Raw genomic sequence first — 16,125 nt, 5'->3', positions numbered from 1 at the left:
AGACATAGAGTGGACAGCGGTCCTATTGGACTCCATGGGAATGAGGACTAACATTTTCCGGCACGTAGCTTCCTGGTGCACCGGGACTTGTAATGTCCCAGTGTCACCGGGAAGCTACGTACCGGAAACAGTGTTATGAGGTCAGCAGCAATACGACGGTCGCACGGGCGGGTTACCGCCGACCTCGTAATGAGGCCCAAAGTGTGTATGTTCCAGGGGGTGGAGGGAGGGATACAAGTTGAGGGGCGGTGGCATTGTTACTCATTTGCTTATGTCGCTATTGATATTGAATCTGTTATGCATGAGTTGGATTGGAAAATTACATTAAAATTGCAATAAAAAAAAGAAATCTAAAAGATAGGATTTGGGTTAGGCTAAATGATCCCATACACAGACCATCAGCTTAGGCCCAGCATAGGGTTAAAGTGTGAATTAGTGTTTGGAACAAAAGGAGCACTAAATAATGCACAATGTTACCAGAAAGAATATGGTTGGCTGCAAACAGATGGAGAATTATATTAATATGACTAAAAGTGCATGTGTGTGCTGCTGCCCAGGACCTGCTGGCCTTGTCCCAAGTTCCTGCAACTGCTACTCCTCTGAGGTCATTCCTACATTGTGGAAAGCCAACTTCTGTGTCGGAAACGGCTGTCGGTGCTTGTGTGTTTTGGGCATTGAGCAGTGCGGCTTGACTCCTTTGACGTTTACACGTTACACGTACGGCGTTTCGCTGGTTTCTTTACTCTTTTGAGGAGAGACGAGACGAGAGACGCGTGGAGCCGCGGATCAAGGCAGACTGAGACGAGATGACTGGGACGGCGTGGCATGGTGTGGCATTAGAGGCAGGTCGGTCGGACTTCCCTGAGCCCCCCTCAGAGCCCACCTCCCCTCTGGTTCATGGTCCGTGGTCTGTGGACCGTGCAGCGCAGTGAAGCGTAGTGAAGTGCAGCAAAGTGGAAACCGGAGATAGAGGTAAGCCAAGGGAAGCAACACGGCTTAACCCGGCCTCTCCAGAGCCCCCACCCTCCTTTAGAGCTCCTCCTGGCTGCTATGGAGCAGAGGAGCAGAGGAGGTGAGGCCTCTACTTTTTCACTTTACTGGGGGATCAGTTAGTGGGCTTGTAAATCAGCTAGAAAGAGTACCTGCAGGATTAGTGTGTGGTCGCTTAGCTGCCTTTTGTGTGGAACCTGGAGGCCTTTCTCCCTGAATCTTCGCTGGCTGATCTTGCCATTACATAGAGTAATAGAATAATCCAATATTTTTTTTCCCCATTATAAATCTCCTGATCTGGGAAGAGGAGAGGAAGGAAAAAAAAGAGGAGAAGATAAGGAAAAAAAGGAGAGGAGGCTGATATATTATAGAAATATGAAGTTGCGTAGCAAGGCTCTTCTGGATGATACCAGATGTCCAGAATGGGACGGCTCCTACGTAGAGGAGTCGGAAAGCGCGGTATGACCTATCCACGGATATTACACACTCCTGGAAGCGGGGGCTACAATATACGGTCACAACAAAAAAAATACCGAAAAAAATAGAAGTTCATTTTGGGGTAAAGAAGCGAATAAAAAGCCTGAATGATCTCCAAAATGAGTCACTTGTAATACAAATAACAGATGCACAAGACATTCAAGAGGACCAGGATTGTCGGGCATCCCAACCTCGAAACACTCCGCAAAAAGCCAGTAGTTGGAAAGGTAACATTGTTCCCCAAGGAATGGGGGTTGCTGGAACTGAGAGGGACACTGATCAAACAGAAAACCTGGCTACTCAGGTAACCAATAAGACCCACTCACCAAGGTCAGTTTGCCACTTTACGCCAGACAAAAGGGATAATGCTCAAATAGGAGCAGAAACTCTCTCAGCTTTAAATTGTGTACTCAACTCCTTGGTGACGGTTTTTGAACACCTCAAGACAGAGGTCCAAGTGCAGGGAGGAACACTCCTGGAATTAGCTAGAGAAACAGCTAACATAGAGACAGCCCTACTGGGACGACCACAACCTTCAACTCAGTCACTATACCAGCATTAAAAGACCTGAGGGTGGAAACAGCAAAGCAATGTTTAGACCTCTCAGCAATCCAGAGGATTCTAGAGGAGAAAAGAAAAGAAGAGGTTAAGCAAAACAATCTGATTATTCTGATTATAGAACTCCACCTCTTACTGAAATCCCAAAACGGGGCAAATAATGGAGATGAGAAAGATCCCGGAAAGGAAGAGAGTCATAGTAACCCTTTGATGACACACCACTTTCGGAATCAGTCCTAGTAGAGCTTATAAGGTTGGCACATGCAGCTGAGGAACCAGAAGATGGAGCAGCTGAACTTCGGCAAGCTCTTCCAGATGCCTTGCCCGAGAACCAAAAGGCTTATTACTCAGTATGGACAGAGGCTGGCAAACATCTCTCTAACGGAAGAAGAAGAGCAACAAAAAGAGAAATTAAAATGATAAGTACTACTGCCTTCCCGATTGCTCTTAGAAAAAATAAAAAAAATCCAGAGGAAAAAAGGAAAGGAAGAAAAATGAGTGCTGAAGAACCACCTACAAATAGTGGAAGATTAATCTCACTAGATGAAGAACCTTATGAAATTATTCAAGAAGACAAGGAGATTCATTTGTTCTTCAAGGGGGCAAAAAGAGACTCAAACGACAAAATACCCCCCATAATATCGGCTGGAAAGAAAAATGTTGGGGTAAATGCTGTGAACTCTAGAAAAAATCAACAGGGATCACAGCAAACACAAACTACAACGATAAGTGTGGGCCTACAGACAGAGCCACCATTAACTCCAATTGAAGAGCCAGAGCTTTTGGGATCAGGGAAAAATAATCTCCCAAGTCTCCAAAATAAAGGAAACGAGAAGGGAGGGAAGAATGTCATAAAGAGCTGCCCCTCTTTAAAGGGCCCTCCGTGGGTGCCAATTTTTGCTAAGAAGGGGCGCAAACCTAGTATAAAGACCTTTTTTGCCCCCGCTGAAGAAATTGGTAGAAAAATCGCACCTATCTTCCTGAAACGACCCTCATTGGGTCACCCAGCGCCCCTTCTGCCTGATGGAAGTAAAAACTGCTTGGGCAAAACGACAGTAATTGTGGAAGAGCAAAGAAATCTGATGCCAAACTGTCTGGCTTGGGATCACTGGTTAGAGAAAACTCAGCCACACTTGCCCGGGGTATCAACAAATGCCTTAGAATAAGCCATTCCAAAACTGTGGGTTGAAGCGACAAATAAAATACTGAAGTACAACTCCCTTTGCAGAGGGGCGATTTTGGGTTACTTCAATAAGATCCCAAACCTTTTTGTTTTTGGGTCAGGAGACATAGAATATGTTAAGTTTCCTTCCAGAAATAATACGAAACTGGTTGAGGTGGGATTTACATCAACAAAGGCCTGGAATGCAATACAGAGCAACAAGATAGAACTGGAGAAAATCAATCTGCAGGTTTTCCTCAACAGACCAGAAGAAGGGAGAAATGCAAGAAGCGAAGACAGGAGTCCTAATGTAGGTATTTCAACTGGGCAGGTGGGAACAACAACTGGTATTGCTCCTTCAAAATGTCCTGAGGCTGCCAGGCCAGTACATTGGCCGCACTTCCAGAGATTCTCACGCAAGTCTTAAAAAACTAGGTCTGGGGTCGCAGACTCTTTAGGCAGGACAAAGTTTCCATCTCAAGTTGGAACACTTGGGGACCCAAATCCTTCACAACCAGCAAATTCAAAAATACCCTTTTTGGCAATACAGATATTGTATGCCTTCAAGAGACGTGGTCAATCCATCCTATCATAATGGAAGGCTTTTCAATATTTACAACGCCAACTAATCAGAAAGCAAAGGGTCATCCGTCAGAGGGGCTCCTTTTGGGAATTAGCAACTCATTAAACAAAGATGCCACACTACATTTTAGTAATAAGGAAGGCATTCTCGCATGCAAAATCAGTGTGCAATCCTCAGTGGGCCAAGTGCAGATTATTGTGGTGAATGTTTATTGGAACCCTGCCCAGATTGACATACAGGCTTTCCATTCCCTATTATCATCAGTCATGGAAAATATAGCTCTGGAGTATGGAGGGGCAATAGTAATCTTGGCAGCGGACTTTAATGCACAGTGTATTCCATTCCAAAACCATGGAAACCTCCCAACACGGGCAAAAAAGTCTAAGAATGGGGGACAATGACTAAATTATCTAAACTCATGGGGCCTAAGTATGCTGAATGGTGCAGTGCTTGGTGACACTCCTCCATCTCCAACATGGTCACGGGGAAATTCCTTCTCTATTTCGGACTACATCTTTGTCTCGGAAGACATCCTGTCAAAAAATATACAAATGGAAACGATATGGGGGGAAGGGAGTGGCCACGCTCGTCTAAAATTAGTTATTTCAGACTTCAATGCACTGAAGGGGAAAAGTATGGCCATGAATTAGATCTGAAAAAGGGCAAAGCATCACTGGTCAAATACAAAAGAGAGGGGAAGAGACTTAACGATAATCCTTAACGATAATCTTGCATCCATCCCCCTGAGAGGACAAAAGGAAAATTGTCATCCTGAAAACTTAAAAAAATACATTTGGGCTGTACATCCTCCATGCTCAAGTGGATCAAGGAATATCAATCAGCACCAGCATGCATTTGATGAAGAAACATGGGCCCAAAAAAAAAATCTTGAGAAAGGAAAGTAGACGGCTGAAAAACCTTATCCTTGACCAAACGATTTTGGGAGAAGATCTTAAAAGACTGAGAAGGGACTATAAACATTGGTCCCTCTCAAGAAGAATTACTCATCACCAGCAGGACAATGAACATATGCTCGCGGCTCTGTATAAGGAAAATTCTCGAAATTTCTGGACTATCATTAATGGGGAAAAAAACAAGCAGTAACAACATACAATGCAATCTGGTCACAGAAAAAAGCTGGATAGACCATCTTAGTAAAAACTTTAAACATAATCCAGAAGTCCAGTTCAGTAAAATAGGCGCCACAAAGTGGGATCTCACCTTCAATACCCAACTGATAGAGGATCTAATGATAAAAGCTTCTTCCTCAAAGGCGGCCGGCCCAAATGGTTTAACCTATCAGGTTTTAAAATACAACACCAAGACCTGGGCGAACCTACTTTGCCATCTATATAATGAAATTATACAAACTCACACATTTCCGTCCTCCTGGAAGCAAGCTATCATAATTCCATTCTACAAGGGGGGGCGATCGGTCACAACCTGAAAATTACAGACCAATCGCACTCCTTGATATTGAGAGCAAGATGTTCATGAGGATTTTGTTGCTGGAGTTGGAGGTCTGGGCAAAACAGTCAAGAATATTATCCAAGTTTCAAACAGGCTTTAGAAGAGGGATGTACACAACGATAAAAGGCCTGACTCTGAATCTCCTGGCCGAACATTCAAAAGAATATGTAGAGGAAAAACGAGGATCCAAAAGTAGGAACCCTCCCGTCCCCTGCACTCTATCATAAATCCATCAAAAGATGGTTCAACAAACTTTCAAAAGCATTAGTAATAGTTAAACAATAATTTTCAAATTGGATAGATAATAAAGATAAACATTCAATGATTTCATAAAGGCACCAAAAGGTGGTTTTAATTATAGTCACAATTAGTTAACCATAAAGCCTTAGTGTACAGAAAGCCAAAATGACTGTCTAAAAAATACCATGAAAACAATAAGCAATGATAGTCCATGTATACAATTTATGGCTGACGCGTTTCGGGATACATATCCCTTCTTCTTGAGCCTAGTTGATTTGGACTGCGGAACCTAAATAAACATAAAGAGCTGTTTCAATACACAACATGTTCATATATTAGAAATTAAACAAAGTAATTATTATTGATCTCACATAGACATTACATGTATTGGTCTATCCAATTGGGTGCAGTTCAAAGACATCTATAAAGGATGTTAATCCGAGTCATCCCAGTTAGAGGGGTCCCACCCGGGATCAGTGCGCCAGAGAGTGTACATTAATTACTACAGAAGTAATCAAGAAGATCTGCTAACGGTTGCCTATCAGTGACAACGGCCTCCATTACATATATCAAAGCCATTCAAATAATGCAAATAATGGCTTGTCCATCAGTTACATCAGCCTCCATTAATTATATTCAAGGAATTCAAATAGTGGCGTACCTTAAGTTTAAATCAAGGTCAAGTGTAAATTTCCACTCAAAGCATGGTAAAACCGTTTGTTCCAATTCTTTCCGCCGGTCAGTGAAGGAGAACTGCTCTTTTCAAAAGTGCATAGTGCCTACGGGTCAAACAAGAACAAAGCGATTCTAAAAATAAAATATTAACTTCCCACATAAGAGGTCAACACAATAGTATGGTTTTTATATAGTTAGCGCTAAAAAGCAGGGCCAATTATAAAGTCACGGCTTACCTCTAAAGTCGTAAAATCTGACGGGAGAAAACGAGTGTGTACTCCGCTAGCACGGTGATCTTAAAGTGTCCCAGGTTATTTCGCAAACAGGACAGATTGTTCTGTATGGAGAAATAGAGAGATAAGAGAGCTCAATCAGTTCCACAAGGCGGAACTGCGGGGTCTGTGTCTGCACTGAGTTGACAATCTGTAAACACATATTATATTCACCTCTGTAATGGAATCCAAAGGGATACTTGGACACGTGTAGAAAAACAGCCGCAATAGCGATGAACGCTTCCCGAATGCGAGCGCCTCCGAGCAGGAGGATGCGTCCCCCGTGCTGGCTGAGGTGGGTCTACTGGTAACCCTGACAACCCTTGACACAGACAGTAGCCCATCTAGGACTAAGCGTGTGCGTGGTAAACATAGAAGACGTCCTAAGTGAGCACACAATACAAAAAGTGGCTCTTAGACTGGTGCAAATGGGAGCGCCATTTTGGAATGTACTTTGTAGAATGGAAAAAGAATGGAAAAAGTGACTGCTGCAGGATAGACAATGTCTGCTCATTAATGTAGAACAATTTAAGGACCCGTAAAACACAATGGCCCTCATTACGACCCTGGCGGAAATCGAAAAACGATGACGGAAATGCAATACCGCCATCGAATAGCGCTCGGTGCGACTATGACCCGTCACCGCAAAGTACGAAGCCATTAGCGACACCGTAGTGAACGCCAACGCTAACTGCACCAAGTACGCGCGCGCGCGCCATGCCAAACCGTAAATACCACCATGGCGCAAGGGTACGCGAATTCCGACCCTAGCAGACATGTACCTAACGCCATCAACCGTAAACGGCCCCACTGAGTGCCTGTACACCGCTCCCTGCCCACAAAGTACAACTCCCCGTAGGTGCAATGAAGTCACAATGCAACCAGTGAAATGTACAAGTCACCCATGCATGCCAACGAACAAAAGAATCACAAGAGGGGCCAATGGGAGCTGCAGGGCACAGATGGCACGAATACAGAAGCCATTCCAATGGACATGACCACAGTCCCCCACCAAGAAACGCACGCAAACACAGGCACCTGTGACCAGTAATATTCCGAAAATCACATCATTCCACCAGTCCACCTGGCTGACCGGCATCTGTTACACAAAACCCAATCCCCCGCCCCTGAGCATGACAACATTCAAACAGTCATATTGGCAGCCCCCATCCCTGACCTCACTGGGCTTCGTAGGCAAACGCGCCCAGCACAGTACCACGCAACTAAACTCCGAAGCTGGAACCCAATGCAGATCTCCTCACAATACATCGCTCCCCAAATAGGATTATGCCACATCACTCGCAAAGAAGAACGCTACACGGTCCATATCAGAATAGAAATTTAATGCACAACAAAATCACCAAGCCCATACAGCCATTAGGCCATGAACTCCAAAACACATTTCACCATTGTGGGCTGCATCCGCAAGAAATGAGCAGCTACTACTTGTGTGACGCCCTGTTCCATCATGGTACACAGAGCCACATTCACGTACGAAAAGGCAACATGGTAGCGCACAGAACCGCAGGGCCGTCCCAATGGGGAGGCACTAGTCCAGCTGAAAGGCCGAAATGTTGCTCCGAGCCCCTAGTACTGCGTAAGGGCATGTGGCCCATTGGCGATCGTCCCATAAGATCGTAATGCTGCTCCACTGATTAACACGAAGCAGCAGGTGCCGGGAGTAAAAGCCATCTGCAGGAGTGGCATACAGATGGCAGTGGCAAAAGGGGAGGAGATACCTGTCAACCAAAAGAAAAGAAAAAGAACAAAATGGCCATCAGAACTACATTCGAACAACTCACTCCAATGATCACACTAAATCCACAGCCATATGCATGCTAGCCCACTCCAAAGGATCATCACCACCCCAAAACCACTTGCGACTCATAACCATCTATATCGAGGTGTAAACACCATCACAAACGAGTGTACCTGTGCATGCGTCTGTGAAAACAGAATCCATCAGATGGGATTGGTAACGTGCATGGACACAAGTGTCTGAAGGCGCGTCGAGACAGGGAGGGCTCAACAAGGCCAGATAGACGATGGTCCCACTATGGCAGCCCTGCATCACATAGCGCAGGGGAGGCGGACAGATTCAAAGAAGCCCTGTACATGGCAAACTCTGTATCAAATCATCTGCCCATGCATCCATTCATCATTCCCTAATCCCGGCATAAATACGCCTGAATATTTACTCACATAACATTAGAAATTTCATTGAGTCTGTGCGCTATGCAGCCTGCAAAATCCACAGTGCCCCAGCCCGTAATTCCAGTGTTGTGAAGTAACATGTATTTGGGAACGTCCGGCCTCATCGCCCACGTCGCTATTGCGCATCCCATACTATTCATATCAATCATTGCATCCTCGCCATGGCCCCTGTCCCAAGGACATTGAACAATAGAACGTTATATTTGCAGTCAGACCTGTGGGCATCTCCTCGCCGCTAGCTGAAAACCGAAAGCGCCGCCTTTCGAATTCCTCATTTGCAACATCACGTCGAAAAGGCATCTGTGGCCGTTTGAAATCACAAATTAATCCATCTAGTGCGGCTGTGTGTGAAAATGGCAACTGCCTTCACCCACGAATGGGACGCCCCGCCCGTCGGTGCAACTCGGTACAGTGATGCATGAGGGCCCACCGTTACTCGAGTACTACGTTCCACTGACCCTTCACAAGTCTGTTCGCGACTGCAAAGATTGTATGTGAAACAATGGGACCATAGCCGAATGTACATATCAACAAATGTTACACGGCCATCGGGTACAAATACATGATTGCAATAGCAAGATGCCATTACTCGAATTGCAGCGTTGTGTGCGGGACGTGCTCGGCCAAAGGGGAGAGCAGCTTGCACAGGTGGAATGAATCACCACAGGTGGAGGCCATACAGCCTGAAAACACATAAATTGCACACCCAGTCTCCTCCCACAACCACACCCACTCCGAAATGCTACCGGCAGGACTCGCGATGTTGGCCCTGGGGGACCTGATAGCACTGCAAGTACTCCAACTCCAGGAAGAAGACGAACACCAACTACAACCGGCCGCACGGAGGAGACGCAGGAGGAGGAGTAGGCCAAGGCAGGGCCAGCAAGGGCCGCCAGCACAGCCACTACCACCACGCAGGCAGCCCGCAATCCCACGCCTCCGAGCACATCCGTTCAACCTCACTGATGAGTAGATCCACACCCTCTACCGTTTGGACCGGGACACCATAGCCGCCATTGTGGACATGACACAGGCTGACCTTGTCAGCATGATAGATAGCCCAACCGCCATCCCACCCCTACTGAAGGTGGTGTCTGTACTACACTTCCTGGCCACAGGCACCTACCAGCACACAGTCGGACAGTTGCATGGCATTTCTCAGCCACTGTTCTCACGGACACTATTGCAAGTGCTCGATGCCCTCCTGCAGCACGCAGACAACTACATCTCCCTACCACGCTCGGAGCAGGAAATTACCAACACAAAAGTGGAATTCCATGCACTTGCCGGCATACCGGGTTGCATTGGTGCCATCGACTGCACCCATGTGGAATTGGTCGTCCCACATGCCATGGAGGCCCAGTACCGCAACCGAAAACAATTTAATTCCCTGAATGTACAAATGGTGTGTGACTCCAACAGGATCATTACACATTGTTGTGCCCGATTCCCTGGATCAACCCATGATTCTATGGTCTTGAGGAACTCTACAATACCACGCTACATGGAGCGACACGCAGAGAACAGATCCTGGCTACTCGGTGAGTATCATTTCATGCATGTTAATGTGGGGTATGTGAATCGGCAATGACCTGGCAGGAAGGGGGGGGGGTGTGCGTACGTAGCAATGGCATTCCACATCATACGTTTATCGTCCACATACAGGTGATGCTGGATATCTACTGAAGAGATGGCTCCTCACACCAGTCCGGAACCCACGGGACCAGCATGAGGAGGACTACAACCATGCCTACTCACGTACCCGTGTAGTCATTGAACAGGCATTCGGCCTACTGAAGACTCGTTACCGCTGCCTCAGCAGGTCTGGCGGGGCACTCCTGTACCCCCATGAGAAGGTTGCAAAGATGTTCATGGCATGTGTCATGCTCCACAACATGTGCGTACGTAGGAATGTGCCCATGCCCCCTGACGCAGAACTGCAAGCACCTGAAGATGGTCATGATGAGGGTGGGGATGTGGCAGCACCTCAAGGAGTCTGCGAGGCACAGGAGGGCCGTGACATTCGTCAGCATCTCATTGATGCATGCTTCTAGCACTCACGCCTGGTGGCTGATACATGGACACGGTACTCGTGGCACTGTGTGTGTCTGGTACATGCACAATATGGACTGTACGCCTATGATGGCCTAGTACACAAAGATCATTGTCCACACATCTCATTGGTTGATCGTGCACTGTTTATGGCATATGTGATATCATGTTGAACACCCTATCGACCCGCCACCCAAGTGAGCCCAAAAAACCCCCTCCACCCTCCTACCTCCCCCCCGAACACCAGTGTCCAAAGATGCTCATTGTCAGTGGGCTGTCGCTATTGCAAGCCCCCTCTGCGGGTATCAGGGGCACCCCTGCCTGTGGAGCGCAGGTTCCTCCCAGATCTACGTTGGGGGCTGCCCTGGACGGAACTTGCAACGGATGATGTCTCTGCCTGCTCACGTCCATGCATGTCCCTAAGGGTTTGTGAGAGCTCAGTGAGCACACGGCGCACTGCGGCAAGTTCGGCACATACGTCTTTGGACGTCGCATGCAGTTCCCCCCTCAGGCTCTCGGTGCTACTCTCCATTTGGGCTCTCAGGCTCTCGGTGCTACTCTCCATTTGGGCTCTCAGGCTCTCGGTGCTACTCTCCATTTGGACTCTCAGGCTCTCGGTGCTACTCTCCATTTGTGCCCTTAGTGTCTCTGTACTTCTCTCCATTTCTGCCCTAAGTGTCTCAGTTGATGTTTCTATGTCTGCCTTAGTGCCCCCACATTCATCGGCATGGTCCTTGAGGAGCGTGGCCAGTTGCTGCTGTTGCACGATTAACTGGTCGAGGGACTGTTGCCTCTGCTGGGCCATGGCCATTTGCGGTGGTGTCACAGAGGGGCTGGTGACCTCATGTTGCCTTGCCACAGGGCTTGTGGGGGATGGCCAGTCGTCGTCTTGTGGGTGCCCCTGGGTGGTATCCTCATGTTGTACGGGATGGGACAGACAGGGGGATTGGGACAGGTCATGGATGGATCTGACTTCGACATCCCCGTCTTCTGTGTCGGAGCATGCTGCCATCAATGGGGTGTCACCTATGGTGCTGCTGCCACCAGAGGCAGTGCCTTCTGTGGCATCCATTGGGGGGACCTGTGGTGGTGGTGTTGTGGGCATGCTGGCTGCTGGGGTGCCTGTTGATGTTCCATCCTCTGTGCTGCCACCTGATTTGTGCTGCTGCCGTGTCTTGATGCGTGCAGCTGAGGTGGAGGGTCTTTGGCCGTTGGTCTTGGCCCTCTTTGCAGGTGTGCCGGTAGGGGTGTCCTGATGCTCGTCGTTTGGATCGGACCCTGTGGTGGAGTAAAGGAGGGCGAGGGTTATTAATGGGTCTGTGGGAATTGGAATGGCAATGTATCACATGCATTGGGGTGGTACCTGAGGGTGATTTGGGTCGGGGCCTTGGAGGTGCTTTCGTTCGTGTGTGGAGTGAGGGTGCAGTTGTTTGGCAGCCTGCAGTTAGGGTGTGCCTGCTGCTCGTGTAGTGGGTGTTTTAGGGGTTTTTAATTATTTATGTATTTATTGTGAGTTTTAAAGTGCGCTATCAGGCCAATGTGTGTGGACGTTCTCCTGGACATGTGTTTCTGTTGCACTATGTGGACACATGGTACTTCACATGATTGGACATTGTGGATTTGGCATTGTTTTATTTGGGCCACCTACCTGATTCTCCGGATGTCTGCACTCCTTTCTCCATCCCTCCGACTCCCTCTATGGTCTCCATTCCAATGGTGGAGGCACAGATTTCTTCCCAGGGGGTCAACTTGATGGGTGATTCCGATCCTCCCCCGGTGGCTGTGGCAATGTTGCGGTTGGCAGAAAGTATGCTACGGACGCGTATCCGCAGGTCGTCCCATCGCTTTCTGTATTGCTGTGGGTTGCGGGGTGCGGTCCCCACCGCACTTGCCCGCTGTGCCACCAGAGCCCATATGGCCTTCTTGTTCGCAAGTGCCGTCCTGGTCATTTGCGTGGAGAAGACGACGGCAGCATTCTCCTGGAGGGTCTCTGTTAGCACGGTGAGTTCCTCACGGGAGAAGTGGACCTGCCGCTTGCGGTCGCACGCTTTCTTCGCTACTTTTCCCATTTTTCTTGGTTTCGCTAGGGTGGATGACGGGTTGGGGTGTGTTTCAGGGTAGTGTTTTTAGTGGTTGTGTGGATTTTGTGGTTTTATAGGTGTACGGCGGGATGTTTCCCGTTCCGGGCCCATGTTTTTACTTCCGTTTCCGTATATTTACGGTCACCGTACTTTCCGGTTGGCGCTCACTGCGGTGTCCGCTGTGATGGGTGGCGGTATTGCACCTAGGGCGCCGTACGGCGGCGGTGTGGGCTGTTTTGGGGTCATTTCCGCCATCGCGGACTTTGCACTTCCGCCATGCCGTGGTGCTCGTGCCCGATGGGTCGGAATGGGCCGCACTTTGCTCCATCGTGCAATGGCGGAAACGCTATTTACGCTGTGGCGGTCCGGTCTGTCACTTTCCGCCAGGGTCGTAATGAGGGCCAATATTGTGTAAAGTAAGGAATGTAACTTTATAATTGGCCCTGCTTTTTAGCGCTAACTATATAAAAACCATACTATTGTGTTGACCTCTTATGTGGGAAGTTAATATTTTATTTTTAGAATCGCTTTGTTCTTGTTTGACCCGTAGGCACTATGCACTTTTGAAAAGAGCAGTTCTCCTTCACTGACCGGCGGAAAGAATTGGAACAAACGGTTTTACCATGCTTTGAGTGGAAATTTACACTTGACCTTGATTTAAACTTAAGGTACGCCACTATTTGAATTCCTTGAATATAATTAATGGAGGCTGATGTAACTGATGGACATGCAATTATTTGCATTATTTGAATGGCTTTGATATATGTAATGGAGGCCGTTGTCACTGATAGGCAACCGTTAGCAACTCTTCTTGATTACTTCTGTAGTAATTAATGTACACTCTCTGGCGCACTGATCCCGGGTGGGACCCCTCTAACTGGGATGACTCGGATTAACATCCTTTATAGATGTCTTTGAACTGCACTCAATTGGATAGACCAATACATGTAATGTCTATGTGAGATCAATAATAATTACTTTGTTTAATTTCTAATATATGAACATGTTGTGTATTGAAACAGCTCTTTATGTTTATTTAGGTTCCGCAGTCCAAATCAACTAGGCTCAAGAAGAAGGGATATGTATCCCGAAACGCGTCAGCCATAAATTGTATACATGGACTATCATTGCTTATTGTTTTCATGGTATTTTTTAGACAGTCATTTTGGCTTTCTGTACACTAAGGCTTTATGGTTAACTAATTGTGACTATAATTAAAACCACCTTTTGGTGCCTTTATGAAATCATTGAATGTTTATCTTTATTATCTATCCAATTTGAAAACTATTGTTTAACTATTACTAATGCTTTTGAAAGTTTGTTGAACCATCTTTTGATGGATTTATGATAGAGTGCGGGGGACGGGAGGGTTCCTACTTTTGGATCCTCGTTTTTCCTCTACATATACTGTTGCAGTGATCCTGTGCCAGGTTCACGTTTCCTCCCCCGCACCTCAAAAAAAGTATTGATATTATTTTACACCATTGATTAAACTAATTTCTAAATATACAATATTAGGGAGTGCTTCTACTGATCCACCCTTTTTCACGAACATTCAAAAGAGGCGGGAGATGGTCCATTATATGGAGCATGGATAGACTTCTCTAGAGCCTTTGACTTGGTGATAAGGGAACGGCTTTGCAATAAAATGAGGGACTGGAGCGCACCGACTGGTCTGCTAGCTAATCTAACGGAATTGTATAAAGATACATCATTGATGGTCCGACTTGACGAGGCAGGCCACCTGACAGAATCAATCAAGGTGGAAAAAGGGGTTAGACAAGGCTGCTTGGGGGCACCCTTTTTTTCAATCTATAGCTTGCAGACTTGGGACCCTTTATGCAGTGCTGGAAAATGGCGAGTCCAAAGCTAAATACAACCAAGGTGCATTGGCTCGCCTACGCTGATGGCATTGTTTTGATTGACAAGACTCCTGTTGGGTTGCAACACCTGTTGAATGGACTGAGTAAATATGCCAAAGCAAATGGCCTTCTAATCAATCCCAAAAAATCGAAAATCTTGGTGTTTAAGCTACTGAATAGGCGCATCAATTTTGCAGTGTGGTTTTTGGAGGGAGAAGCCATCCCAAGAGTAGAGGAGACATTATACTTGGGCTACATAATCTATGCCTTACCAGTGACTGGGAAAATCAAACAGGAAATAAGAGTCAAAGTAGAGAAAGTAGTCCCACAGATGAATAAAATTCTGCGAGAACTCTGTAAATTTTCCATCATTCCCCTCCTGAAGTTCTACGTTGCAAAAATAGTTCCAACAATTCTGTACGGTCTGGAAGCAAGACCAGAAACATGGGAACTGGACTGGCAAAAAGTGGAAGGGCAGATCTGGAAAAAATCTCTAGGCTTGCCCCTGAGCCTCCCTATGTCAGCACTCAGTTTCGAATTGTACTTAAAATCGTTGAAATCACTGGCCGACTGGAGGCTTCTTTCACTTTATAGGCTGATAATTGAGCCGCAAGAAAATTCCCTGTATGAGGACCTCAATTATTACTTATAAACTCAGAAATCGAAGATCCTAACACATCTGGAACATAAAATCTTATTGGTCTTGAGTGAAGCGGATTCATCCATCGAAATGTTGAAGACCAATCCCATGAGAGCAAAAAAAGACATCGAAACGTGGGATTGGATCAAAACCGGAGAGAAAATGCAGCAAATTAAACCCCGAATGACTTTTTAGTGGTGGATAAAAAACTAGGCCAGTTGCCAAACTAACTAATGAAACATCCAAGTTGGGAATCCAGAGACACATTCCTAAGGGCCAGCTTGAACTTAATCCACACAGGAAAAATACTAAACATTGGAGGGCAAAGCCACAAGGCAATCAAACTATGTAACATCTGTGGAGAGCCAGCTAAACAAAACCTGAGCCATTTACTTTGGTTCTGTGGTGGTACATGGGACAAACGAGGGAACTACCTCTCCAAATTTGTAGCCAAGGAGAACTGGCTGCTCTCAGAAAATATTTGGAACTTGTTGATCTCAGGGCATTTTACCGCTATAACACCAACAGTCGGCCAGATTCTCCAAAGAACTGGAGTAACCCACAAGGCTCAACTGCAGGGGGTAGGCGGTACATAGAAACCCAAACAGTCACGATAAAGAAGTGGCCAAGCTTTGGGTGGCCTTAGATCAAAGACAGTAGTCCTCTGGTCGAAAAACTCTTTTTTTACTTCTTTATCATGTTACCCATAATCACAGTTGTTTCATATGTCAAAAGAAATTGATTTCCTTTTTCTTTGTTATTTTTCCTTTACTCTTACCAAATTATATATTTCAAAATTAGTAAATTACTATTGTGATTATAGGAAATGTAATCCTCTTTCAAGTATTT

General features: G+C 46.4%; 1 protein-coding gene and 1 long non-coding RNA gene across 6 annotated transcripts in view; one reads left to right on the top strand and one right to left on the bottom strand.

The window, feature by feature from the left end:
• The window catches only part of LOC138581277 (E3 ubiquitin-protein ligase RNF14-like), a 385,887-nt gene that overhangs the window by 357,404 nt on the left and 12,358 nt on the right, over positions 1–16,125 (top strand). For 2 of the 5 annotated variants that reach the window (XR_011304491.1, XR_011304492.1), the window contains exons 8-9: positions 13,325–13,442; positions 13,815–16,049. The exons of 2 other annotated variants lie outside the window; for them this stretch is intronic. The gene's annotated coding sequence lies outside the window, so the exon portion shown is untranslated. Of the gene's footprint in view, positions 1–13,324; positions 13,443–13,814; positions 16,050–16,125 lie in introns of those variants that run through there. One more of the 5 variants, XR_011304490.1, reaches the window with a different exon arrangement.
• Positions 5,547–6,812, bottom strand: LOC138579811 (uncharacterized). The gene is made up of 3 exons (XR_011304135.1): positions 6,392–6,812; positions 6,142–6,259; positions 5,547–5,769 (listed from the first exon to the last, which is right to left on the bottom strand). It is a non-coding gene; the product is annotated as an uncharacterized lncRNA (long non-coding RNA).

This window comes from Ambystoma mexicanum, chromosome 3p (genome assembly GCF_040938575.1).
Source record: "Ambystoma mexicanum isolate Mex_15411 chromosome 3p, UKY_AmexF1_1, whole genome shotgun sequence".
Taxonomy (NCBI): Eukaryota; Metazoa; Chordata; class Amphibia; order Caudata; family Ambystomatidae; genus Ambystoma; species Ambystoma mexicanum.
Note: the sequence above shows the minus strand (reverse complement) of the source record. Positions and strands in the feature narration are given on the sequence as shown.